Here is a 13,232-nt window from a genome sequence, read left to right as displayed (position 1 = left end):
GGAATAAAGTTTCAGTGGAATACAGAAACCACGTGTCCAGACAATAATTTATTTAGCAATGAATGCAGTTTCAGAAACAATGGTCATCATGCACAATAACCATTGATTTCTACAAAGTTAATATGCAATTTGGAAGGAGTGAAAAATAGGAAAAACAGGATTATAGGGATGGAGACACCTGGTTTCTTATTGGTGGAGAGAATCAGGAGAGAATAAAACAGGAGGAAAAGGAATAGTTTTGTAATATTCCTTAAGTTGGGTGACTTTTGGGAAGGGGAGTAATCCTATGACTTTTCCAAAATCAGATGACTTCCAAGAAGTTGAAACTTACCTTCACGAAATGTTGTCACTAATGCTTTCTAACATAACATTTCCTCCTTTGATCCTATGTTTCTCACCCTCCAGGAGCACTTTTAAAAAATACTTTATTTTTTTATGGATTTATGAACAAAATTATATCCTACTTTAAAAGGCATCAAAGGGGTGAGTTGAGAGGCACAAAGAGTAAAATCAAAGTCTTAATCTCATAAAGCCCCAAAGGAGACAAATCTTGTTAAATAGACTTAGGTAAATTAAGTCAGACTACAGAACAAACTTTTTAGAAGCCTCACTATTAAACAAAAAGCCAAAGCAAAAATGATCATCAACAATAAATAACATCAAGTCTCCTTTTGACCTGGTAACTCACCACCAATAACCATTTAATCAGTACATTTCATCCTGAAACTCAGATGTCCCATGTAGTCACCTTGCCCCTGGAAATATCTTCTTTTGGACATTCTGGAATAGGTCTCATCCTCAGGGAAGTTCTGAAATGGGCTCCCCAAGTAGATTTGCTTCTCTGGTTCCAAAACTTTTGTGGAGATTCCTGGGTAATTCTGCTAAAAGCTGCCAGTAAAAAGACTCAGTTCAATTTAGTACATTCTCCTAAGTTTGCTTTCCCAGCAACTAGTTAATGTGGTGAAAACCAGCTCAAACTACATAAATCTAACCCTATGGGCTACAGAGCTCTAAGAACAACAAATTAGGAACCCATAATTTACCCGAAACTTCAAAAAATGTCAGTTTTTATATACTTTTTTATTTTTTTCCATATATGCATTTTTTTTCTATATCTGTATCTGATATGAACAATGCCATGGACAGGCTGATGGGAGAATCTTAAAAAGAATCCCTGAGGACCTGATTTGGAAAATATGCCATTCTCTTTCTTAAAATTATCAGAAAGAGACTTAAAAATAAGAAAAAAACTTCACTTTCTTTACAATTATTAATGAAATTTTATATGCAAAATCCTTAAACCAATTTTGAAAACTTGTTACTAAAACATTCTCAAGACCTATATGTCCCTTTAGAAACATTTGGAAGTCATGTATACATATATACATACATATATCCTAGTTTTTAGAGAAAAATCTTATCCTGTTGCTTTCCCAAAGTTTACTATTCCATCTAACTAGAAAACTTGTTTATCTTTGTTTTATTTCCTCCTTTTGAAGATATTATTTTCATGTCATCCTATAAGAATAAAATGCTGCAAAAAGCTAATCTTACCCATGAATTGGTTTAAGGATTTTGGCAAGGAGAAGGCAAAGCTAAGAACTCATTTACCTCCTCCTCCTCCTCCTCTTCCTCATTCTTCTTTCTTCTTCTTCCTCATTCTTCTTCTTCTTCTTCTTCTTCTTCTTCTTCTTCTTCTTCTTCTTCTTCTTCTTCTTCTTCTTCTTCTTCTTCTTCTTCTTCTTCTTCCTTCTTTTCTTCTTCTTCTTCTTCTTCTTCTTCCTTCTTTTCTTCTTCTTCTTTCTTCTTCTTCTTCTTTCTTCTTCTCTCTCACACACACATACACATATACATATTATATATATGTATATATATAGTGGGGGCAGAGAGAATCAATAATAAGCACATAAAAGGATTTCTTATTTGTCCATTATTTATAAATTTAAAATAACCAAATTCTATAGTTATGTAAATATATTGAACATGACAGTTGGCTCAAAGATGTAACTTTAATACAGATTATTAACAGGTACAATTTCATCATGTTTTATAAATGATAGTCAAATAGTTTATCAGATAAACCTTTTTACTATAAGCAAATTTCCAAGCTCCCCACTTTGACTGGGTGTGGTTCTAGTTCTGGTAACTTCATTACTTTAGTATTTTATCACAAACTGTCAGAAGGACTGATAAAATCTTATAACCTCAGCAAGTAGAAAGTCCCAAGGAACCTCACAGATAAAGATAATCTAAAGAGGACTTTGCTACTTTTGTCCCAATATTGTTGTTATCCATTTGAAAGCAAATAGACCATATTACATATTTCTTTTCAAACATTTTATCACATTTTAACAGCTCAATTCATAATCTAATAACATCCAGATTAAAAGAGAAGTTACTTTTCCAACAGCATTTCTGATACAATGGCTTTCCAAGTTTCACAATATCAGAAAAAAAACAAGAACACAATAACATACATGATAACATGTATATAAAACATGAAACAAAACTTATTAGCAGTCAATTGACATCAATTCAGTTAAAGGATTTCCAAATTGTCTTACTTAGAAAACTATTCATTTGACTATTTTTGGCATTTTATACAAATCACATCTAAACCCCAGGATGGAGTAATCTAGTATGGAGTAATTATGTTTTTAAAAATAGCATTTATGTAATGATTACTTTGTGCCAAGCACTCTATTAAGTACTTCATTATATTTATTGTATATTTATAATATAATTTGATCCTCATAACAATCAAGGGAGGCAGTTGCCATCATTATCCTATTTTACACATGAGGAAACTGAGGCAAACAGGTGAATTGCCTTGCTGAAGATCACCCAGCTAATAAATTTCTGAGACAAGACTTTAACTCAGATCTTCTGATCTATGAAGTTTTCCAAACATGTCAATATCAGTGTATCATCCATTAAACTTTAATTTGCCACAGTTAATCTGGCAGCAAAATATATCTTACTGCAAATGAGACCACATTATTATGATTTGGTTTCAGAACAAATTTCAAAAAAGGGAAAAAAAATTGCGGTGGCTCTCCTATCACCCCATAACTTTTCTTTCTTTTTCTTTAAAATCACCCAATGAGCCAAATCAGTTCTTTTTGTTTTCTCAACCTCACCCCATAGCTTAATTCCTCCAGTCTTTATTTCCCAATCATATCCCAGCCTATCTATAGAGCTAGTGTTTATTCCACTGAACGTTTCCTTTAAATTTTAGCTCAAGTTTTTATTACACAAAACCAATTAATTGTAATGCTTTTGCTTCTGGGATTCTTAAAAGCTTACAAACACCTGGTCTATTCCAATTTCTTTTGTTAACTTTGCTGTAGTTTATTTAAACAATTAAATTCATAGGAAAAATACAGAGGTGATGTGAAAGAGTCTTCCAGATTGTTTTACTTAATTTTAAATTGCTCCCTTATTTTAAAAAGTTTCTCTCTTTTCACGGTCAGGGAAGAGTTAATAACTATTATGAGCAATGCAAGGATCCAAGACATTCTAAGGAATTCATGATGAAAAATGCTATCCATTGCCATAGAAGGAACTGATTGGGTCTGAATGCAGATTGAAGCATGCCATTTTTCACTTCATTTCCTTCATGAGTTATTTCTTGTGTGTGTAATGTATGTATTTTTTCACAACATGACAAATATGGAAATATGTATTGCATGATAGCACATATATAACCTATATCAGATTGCTTGCTGTCTTGGAGAGGGAGAAGGTCTAGAGGAAGGAAGAGAATTTGGATTGCAAAATGTCAGAAAGCAAATGTTAAAAAATTGTTTCTACATGCAATTGGGAAAAATACAATTAAAAATGTAAAAAAAAAGAATTAATAACAGGGCAGTCTTAAAGTACCAAATAAATTTAAGCTACAAACTATAAACCCATTTTTCCTCCCTTCTTTAATTAGTAAAATCACCTTCCTTTCTTGCACTAAAACAATAAATCTGTCATTCTCCAAAGAAAGAGTAATAAAAGGTCTAAGCACTATTTCCAGATAACTTTCACAGGGTTTTATTTTTATTTTTCCTTAAAACAAATCTTACAGCCTGGTAGACCAAAACTCATTAAAACATTTAGCATTTATATAAACATTCAAACGATAATTTGGAAATTCACAATAAAGAAATTTGTAACAAATTTTAGTCTCTGTTTTTTGATGACATAAATTCCTTCAGACTAAGAACAAAGAATCCCTTCCTTCTTATCTGGATCTCTTGTCTGTCTCTTCGACTAGTTAGAGAAAGAGGCAGAGATAGAGAGACAGAGACAGAAGAGAGACTATCTTTCTGAGTATCCTAAGGTGTTCCCTTGGCAAAAGTCCATGAAGTCACATGAAGAATTGTAGTCTCAATATCTTCATGGTTGCCATATCTAGTGGAATAAAAAAACTGAATAGTCACATCCAGACAATGATTTATCTAGCATGCAGTTATAGAAACAAACCAGGTCCAAGACTTTCAATATCCAACGACAATGACTTCTGGTTTCTACATAGTTAATATACAAGTTGGAAGGAGTAAAAAAACAGGAAAAACAGGATTAAAGGAATTGAGACACTTGGTTTCTAATTGGTAGAGAAAATCAGGAAACACTAAAGAAAGAAGGAGAGGGACAATTTTGTGATATTCTTTAAATTAAGTGACTCTTCGGAGGAGGGGGAATAATTTTGTAACTTTTCCAAAATTAGGTGACTTCCGAGAAGTTGAAATTTAAGTTCACAAAATGGTGGATGAAGGCAAAATGGAATCACTAATGCTGTTTTAATTAAATACACTGCTACTTCTTATCTAAGTAAATTTAACCACCTCTGCTGGTTGAAGCATGACACTGAGTTTTAATGGCTTGTTTTAGGGTCTGGGGATTCAAAGATAACGATGACACAGTTCTTGTCTTCAAGAGGTGAGGTGAGTGGGAATGAGGAACATATGGAAGAAAGAGAAGGAGAAAGAAAATTAAGAAGAATACAAATAACTTCAACATGGAACACAGGAGTAGGCTGGGAATCAGTTAGTCAATAAACATTTATTATACACCAAGTATTTGCCAACAACTGTGTTAAGTGCTGAGGATATACAAAGAAAGGTAAAAAGTAGTCCCTGCCTTCAAGAAGCTTACCATCTAAGAGGGGAGATAACAGGCAAACAACTACATACAAACAAACTACATGTATGATAAATGTGAAATAATCAACAGAGACTAGAATTAAGGAGGAATCAAGGCTTTCTCTAGAAGTTATAATTTTAGGACTTGAAGGAAGCCAGGGAAGCAAGGAGGTGGTGACGATGGGGAAGAACATTCCCAGCATGGGACATAGTAGAGAAAAAAAAATAGGCTTAGGGGATAAAGTTTCTTCTTAGAGGAACAGGAATGTCATTAGACCATAGAATATTTGTGTGAAGATGTGTATGAGGTAAAAAAGAGTGGAAAAGGGGGGACAGGTTATGAAAAGCCTTGAATGCCAATAGAAGATTTTATATTTGATCCTAGAGGTGCCATGGAGCCACTGGGGTTTATTAAATTGGGGGATAAGGAGGAGAAAGGGAGATGGTCAAATGATTAGACTTTTACTTAGATCACTTTGACAGCTAAGTGGAGGATGGACTGAAATGGGAAGAGAGCTGTGGCAGGGAGATCAGCTGACAGGCTATTGTATTAGTCCATGCCTGAGTTGATGTGGTCCTGTACTAGGTGCCAACAGTACCAGAGGAAAGAATGAGATATAAATTCAGCAACTTCTACTAGATGAGGCTTGGTGCTTAGATGTAATGCTTTCTGCTAATCACTGGGGATACAGAAATGAACAATGATAATCATGTCCTTAAGGGTAAAGTTGGTGGGAATGAATGGCATATGGGAGAAAAAGAAGAAATGAAGTTAAGAAGGAGGAGCAAGAGGAACAGAGACAAACTTTGGAAATGGTGACTACTGGAATATTGGCAGCTCTGGGGAAAGGGAGAAGAGAGTAGAGGAGATGGACAGCCATCATGCTTGCTCAAACACAGAGCCTGAGATCTTCTGCCATTGTCCTTTGGATATGGAGGAATATGGTATGCTTTGACTTCTTTGGCTGTACTCATTTTGGGCTTCTCTACTCTCACCTTTGTCCCATGTTCTCTCCCCCAATATACTCGTCTCCCCCTAATCCCCAGCTTTCTTTCACATATTGTCTTCTTTGGTGAGATTGTAAGCTCCTTGAGGGCAGGGAATGCTTCACTTTTTCATATTTGTATCCCCAGGGCTCAGCACAGTGATGGCTAGTAAATGTTTATTGACTAAAAATTCTGGCACAACTAGACTAAAACAAGAGTAAAACCTAGAGGACCCACCACCTCAGGAAAACTGATAAATGACTAATATAGCAATAAAAGAGTAATAAATTCTTTTTATTTTTTATTACCTCCTAGTAAGCTCAAAGCATTCTACATATATACACAAAACATTTCAAGAAAACAAATAACTTAGTGTGAATGTTAGGATGCATTTATACATGTAGCCAAAAACATGATGGTTTATACTTTGTTGTTATAGGCCAACGTGTTTGCTCTCTTCCAATAAAACTGCTGACTCTGCTTTTATGGTGATTACCAAGTCCTACTTGGTCTCATAGTTGCTTGGGTTCGTGTCCTGTTCCCATATGCTGCTGCATTGTAATCAGGGACTATCATTCGTTTATATTTTTGGGTAATTGGTGATGATGCTTCTCTTCAGTTGCCCATGATGACTCCATCAAGGCTAATCCTTCATGGTCCCTTCTGTTGTCTCTCCCTCCCCCAAACCTACTAACTTTGGAATCCCTTCCCTAAACAAGCTCCTGGAAGCCTTTCTGTTAATGCTTCTTTGGGCAGAGTCACATGACAGGTTACAGAGTTTCTGTGTCTAATTCTTAGCCCGTAACTTGCAAATCGTAATAAATGTCCATTGAATTGAATTGCTTTTCCAGGAATGCACCTGAATTTGAAGGCATTTCTGAAAATGTTTCTAGGGTCCAAAGATCAGCTGGAGATGTGTACTTACAAAGGAACCATCTACTCGGGTGACTGTTCAGTTACATAAGTTTGTAGCAGAGGTTATCTTGATCCTAATTTGCCTGGAAGATGGGTAGGACCAGGAGGAAATGTGGAAATGTTGATGTGTGCGTCATTCAGCCCTGATAACAGGGCTCTTCATATTCTCCACCCAAACTAGATTACTTGTCAGTGAACACATGATCAACATACACACGTTTCAAAAGTTCTGTGAATTCAGAAGATATATTTAATCTTCATATAAGTGTGTCTTCGGCAGACGATGTCTAGTAAATCACACACATGGAGATTCCTCCTCGAAAACAAGGCTGAGTGTTTATTGAAAGCACAGAATTAAAATGTGCATTGATTATTTGGGCAGGCTCAAAGACAAACATGTCACTCAACCAGACACTCTTTGTATGGGGAACTTCAAAAATCCTGACAATCCTGCACAGAGCCAAGAAACAGAAAGAGGGTTTATAACTTCCCCGACTCAGTACTAGAGTTTGACATAGGCTGGAATTTCTGGTCAAGTCAGAAGTGAGAGGGAGAAAAAGAAAGAAAGGGGAAAAACTTATCTACTTATGAAGACATCCAAACTTCCAAAGCAAAAGAGAAAGGCCAGATCCAAAGGAAAATACTCCCCAAAAGAGAGCCCAATGGCCTGAAGCACTAGCACTACAGACTCCAGAAAGCTAAATCCATGCCTCTCATATTCCAGTTTTATATTTCCTTCATTCCTCAAATCTGGAGGGGGGACTCCATCATACAACAGAAAGCACTGTGTCAATGGTAGTACATCCTTCTTAACAATGGACAGAAGCAGGGACATTTAGGTAGCAAAGTGGATAGAGCACTGGGCCTGAAGTTGAAAAGACCTGGGTTCAAATCTGGCCTCTGATGCTTCCTGGCTGTATGATCCAGAACAATTCATTTAATTCCATTTGCCAGCTCTTACCACTCTTCTGCCTTGGAACCAATACTTGAAAACAATTCTAAAACAGAAGGTAAGGGTTAAAAAAATGTACAGAAGCTGATGGTGAATATTTTGAAGTTGTTTCCTCAAGCTCTGCTTATAATAGCTCAGGAAAGAATTGAGAATTAATTAGAATGACTGCTTTTTAAAAAATTCAGACAGATGCCACCAAGGATACAGAGAATCTAAGTGGCCTGTCCAGCGTAAGTCAGTGGCAGGGCCAAAACAGAATCAAATCTAGAGAGAAGAAATTTTCCTGGCACTGAATTCAAGGGCTTGTTGTTGTTTAATCATGTGGGTTCTCAAATTAGGTCACAGTGTCACCAATAGGATCAAATATGATAATATTTGTAAAGCACTTCACACAGTGCCTGATGCAGAGTAGATAATTAATAATACATTTTCCCCTGCCTCCATTCTTCCCCTATAATCAGTCATTTAGTCAGCTAGCATTTTAAACAACCCTCACTTTCTGTCTTAGAATCAATACTAAGCATCAGTTCCAAAACAGAACAGCAGTACGGGCTAGGAAACTGGGATTAAATCACACGGCTAGGAAGTGTCTGAGTTCTGATTTGAACCCAGTACATCCCATCTCCAGACCTGGTGAGACTGCCCTTCAGCTAGCATTTATTCAGCCAGGAATGCCAGGCATTGTGCTAATCCTACCATCATATCCTGGGTTGGAAGGTACTGATACAGCCTAGTTAGATCAACACCTTTCACTTAGGGTTGGGAGAAGATGAAGAGGAGGAGGGAGGGAGACATGCAGCCCCAGCTCCAAAGCAATTCCACTGGCCCTGGGTTTGTCTCACTCACAATTGGAGAATCCAGAGGCAGTTGGGGTTGGCTCACTCTAGCCTGGAGGATCCATCTTCCTTTGCCTCTACAGAGCTGGTCGGTAGTCTGAGCCAAGCCAATTGCCAAGTATTCCGTTGTGTATACATAGGTATTCACTTCCTGGGATCACACACATCTTTTATTTGTCTTGTTTGAGATGTTCGTGTGGTTTGGAAATCATTCAACAAACCCTGCAACTAGTTTAAGATGGGCAGAGCTTTCTTTGAAATCCCTGACTTTGGTGCCCACAAGTGCCTTAGAAGTCATTTTATCCAAATCCCCCACTTGGACTGGTGAAGCCTCTCTGCAATATCTCCATCAATAGCCATTTGGACATCTCTAGTGACAACTCACCAACTCCCAAATCAGACCATTCTACTTGTGAATAACTGATTCAATTAATCAATAAACATTTTTGAAGTATCTGTGTTCAAGGCTTCATTCTAGGCTCTGAGGCTATAGAGATAAAAGCAAAATAGTCCTTGTTCACAAGAAGCTCACATTTTATCAGTTACTGGAAAGGCTTTTCTTCTGTTGAGCTGAATCTGCCCTCAGTAACATAGGTAGGAGGCAGCTGTGGCTCAATAAACAGAGCACTGGGTCTGGAATCAGGAAGACCCGATTTCAAATCTGGCCTTAGACTTTTTTTTATCTGTGGGTCACTGGGTAAATCACTTAAATTCTGATTGCTTGACAAAAGGATCCCCTGGAGAAGGAAATGGCAAACCATTCCAATTTCCTTGCCAAGAAAACCCCATCGAGAGCTATGGTCCATGGTCCATGGGGCCACAGAGTCAGCAACAACAAAAGTGCATGTGTGTTGGTCTTCCTTTCCTTTTGGGACCAAACTTATTTTAGTTCTTTTTTCCAAGTGGGAAGTCTTCAACTATTTGGAAATAGCTCTTCCTGTCCCTTTTGTTCAGGTTAACCATCTCCAGTTTCTTCAATCAGCACTCGCTTGGCTTGTTCTTGTCTTTTCCTCACCTGGTTAATATCCTCCTGACATTCTCCAGCTTCTTGATGGCCCTTCCTAAAATGTGAAGCACATAGCCGAGCAAACACGAGCCCTCTTCTGGGTCAGGCTGGGCAGATTGACAAGATGCCACAGCGAAGCAGGCAGGGCCCAGTGAGATAACATAGGTCATGGCAGTAGAACAAGACAAAGCAGAATCCCAGGTGAGATGTCTTGGCTGCAAGCACAGCTTAGCACGGGCTACCACAGCAGAGCTGTACCAAATAAGCCAGGGACAACAAGGTTTTAGGAAGGAAGGAGAAACTTAAGCACAATCTACCACAACACCAGGAGCCATTCTGTCTGTCTGTCTGTCTGTCTATCTATCTATCTATCTATCTATCTATCTGTCTGTCTGTCTATCTGTCTGATCTATCTATTCTATCTGTGTCTCTATTTCATCTCTCTATTTCTCTATCTATCTGTCTGTCTGATCTATCTATTCTATCTGTCAGTCTCTATTTCATATCTATCTATCTATCTATCTATCTATCTATCTATCTATCTATCTATCTATCTCTATCTATCTGTCTGTCTGTCTGATATATATTCTATCTGTCTCTATTTCATCTCTCTCTCTCTCTCTCTCTCTGTGTATCTGTCTGATCTATCTATTCTGTCTGATCTATCTATTCTGTCTGATCTATCTATTCTATCTGTCTCTATTTCATCTATCTCTATTTCTCTATCTATCTATCTGTCTATCTATTCTATCTATCAGTCTCTATTTCATCTCTATCTGTTTATCTATTTATCTGTTTGATGTATCTATTCTATCTGTCCATCTCTATTTCATCTCTCTGTCTATCTGTCTGATCTATCTATTCCATCTTTCGGTCTCTATTTCATCTATCTCTGTCTATCTATCTATTCTATCTCTCTCTATTTAATTTCTCTCTGTCTATTTCATCATTCTATCTGTCTATGTATCTATGTATCTGTCTGTCTGTCCATCTATCTGTCTGTCTGTCTCTCAATTTCATCTCTCTCTCTCTCTCTCTCTCTCTCTCTCTCTCTCTCTCTCTCTCTCTCTCTCTCTCTATTTCACTTATCTACCTGTCTGTCTATCTGCCTGGCTGGCTGGCTATCTAATCTACTTGTCTGTCCATCTATTGATCTATGTATCTCTCTATGTATGCATGTACCTATCTGTCCATCTGTCTATCTATCTATCTGTCACCCATCACAGATCTATCTATTTCCCTGGATATATCTCTAGCTAACTAACTACCTGGCAACTACCTGTCTACTTGTTACAGTTTGCAAAGCACCTTACATATATATTATTTGACATCAACCATGTGGGTTGAGTACTTTTGTTGTTGTTTGGTTGTTTCAGTCTTGTTCGATTCTTTGTAACCCCACTTGGTGCTTTCTTGGTAAAGATCCTGAAGTGGTTTGCCATTTCCTTCTCCAGCTTATTCATAGATCAGGAAACTGAGAAAAACAGGGGTAAGTGACTTGTATAGGGTCACACAGCTAGACAGTGTCTGAAGCTGGAGTTGAACTCAATTCTACCTGACTCCAGGCCCAATGCCCTCTCCACTGAGCCACCTAGCTGTCAAGTTCTATTTTATTTTGGTCCCCTACACTCTCCCCTCTGTTTTAAATCAGTATAATAAGTTTATAAGTAGCCAACATAAAAGGGCAATAATAGGAAATAAGATTACAAAGAGGAACCTGGAAGTCATGTACAAGCTGTCCCTTGGATCAAAGGAGCATAATTTACAAATCGTTTCATATATTAACCCAAATGTACATCCTGGTAATATGTGCTGAATGAGGAGAAACCATCTAAGCACTGCTTTTCAGGGTTCTGGTTTTGTGATATGTAAATTCCAGACATATTATAGACTTTCACAGTTCCTATCAGCAGAACATCAAAAAGGTGCTGAAATAACTTTGCAATGTAACTTTGAAGTTTTACTGATTACTTTGAAACGATTTGGTTAATGAATGAACCTCAGATGAGAGTCAATGTTTCCTTTAAAAATCCTATGACCCAGCCATAGCACTGCTGGGTCTGTACCCCAAAGAGATAATGGACACAAAGACTTGTATAAAAATATTCATAGCTGCGCTCTTTGTGGTGGCCCAAAACTGGAAAACGAGGGGATGCCCATCAATTGGGGAATGGCTGAACAAACTGTGGTATATGTTGGTGATGGAGTACTATTGAGCTAAAAGGAATAATAAAGTGGAAGAATTCCATGGAGACTGGAACAACCTCCAGGAAGTGATGCAGAGCGAGAGGAGCAGAACCAGGAGAACATTGTACACAGAGACAAACACACTGTGGTATAATCGAACGTAATGGACTTCTCCATTAGTGGCGGTGTAATGTCCCTGAACAACTTGCAGGGATCCAGGAGAAAAAAACACCATTCATAAGCAAAGGATAAACTATGGGAGTGGAAACACTGAGAAAAAGCAACTGCCTGAATACAGAGGTTGAGGGGACATGACAGAGGATAGACTCTAAATGAACACTCTAATGCAAATACTATCAACAAAGCAATGGGTTCAAATCAAGAAAACATCTAATGCCCAGTGGACTTACGCGTCGGCTATGGGGGTTGGGGGGGAGGAAAAGAAAATGATCTATGTCTTTAACGAATAATGCTTGGAAATGATCAAATAAAATATATTTAAAAAAAAATAAAAAAAATGTTTGCTAAAAATCCTATGAAAACGAGACCTCAAATTCCTGTTGATCTCCTAAAGGTCCAAGCTACCTAGTGCTCCCAACTCATGGTTATGTGAGTGATAACCCTCTGCATCCTCTTCCCCTAACTACCTTCCTTCACCTTTCTTTTCCCCATCCACAAGCCTCTTCACTACTTTTGCTGTTTATCTCCGTCTTTATGGGCTTTTTGCCCTCTTGAATTCTGTGTTTAATTAAAGTATGATTAGAGCCACATTTCCCACTGCTAATCATGGTCTGTCTCAGTAAGTAATCAAAAAACTGGGAATGCCTGCTGCCATTCCATAATTTCATAAATTAATGATCAATTCATAGAAGTACTACTATACCATTTTAAAAATGAGGAAACTTAGCAATTTGCCAGTGGCCATACATTATGTTAGTGGTGGGATCTGAACTTTCCTTTTCCTCATACCAAGCCTCATATGCTATTTACTAAATGACACTATTTTTTACCAAAAAAAAAAAGTGACTCCATCAGAGTTTTCCTTGTGACTACGGACCTTTCACCTTGGTCTATTTAGGGTTGTTTGATCAAGACCTATCCCTGTCTGAAAGCAGAACTCTGCCAGCCTGAAATATTCTTGCCTGAATTTTCAGATGAAGAAATCGAAACCATCCTCTTTCTTTCTTTCTTTCTTTCTTTCTTTCTTTCTTTCTTTC

This window comes from Monodelphis domestica, chromosome 3, assembly GCF_027887165.1.
Source record: "Monodelphis domestica isolate mMonDom1 chromosome 3, mMonDom1.pri, whole genome shotgun sequence".
Classification (NCBI taxonomy): domain Eukaryota; kingdom Metazoa; phylum Chordata; class Mammalia; order Didelphimorphia; family Didelphidae; genus Monodelphis; species Monodelphis domestica.
Note: the sequence above shows the minus strand (reverse complement) of the source record.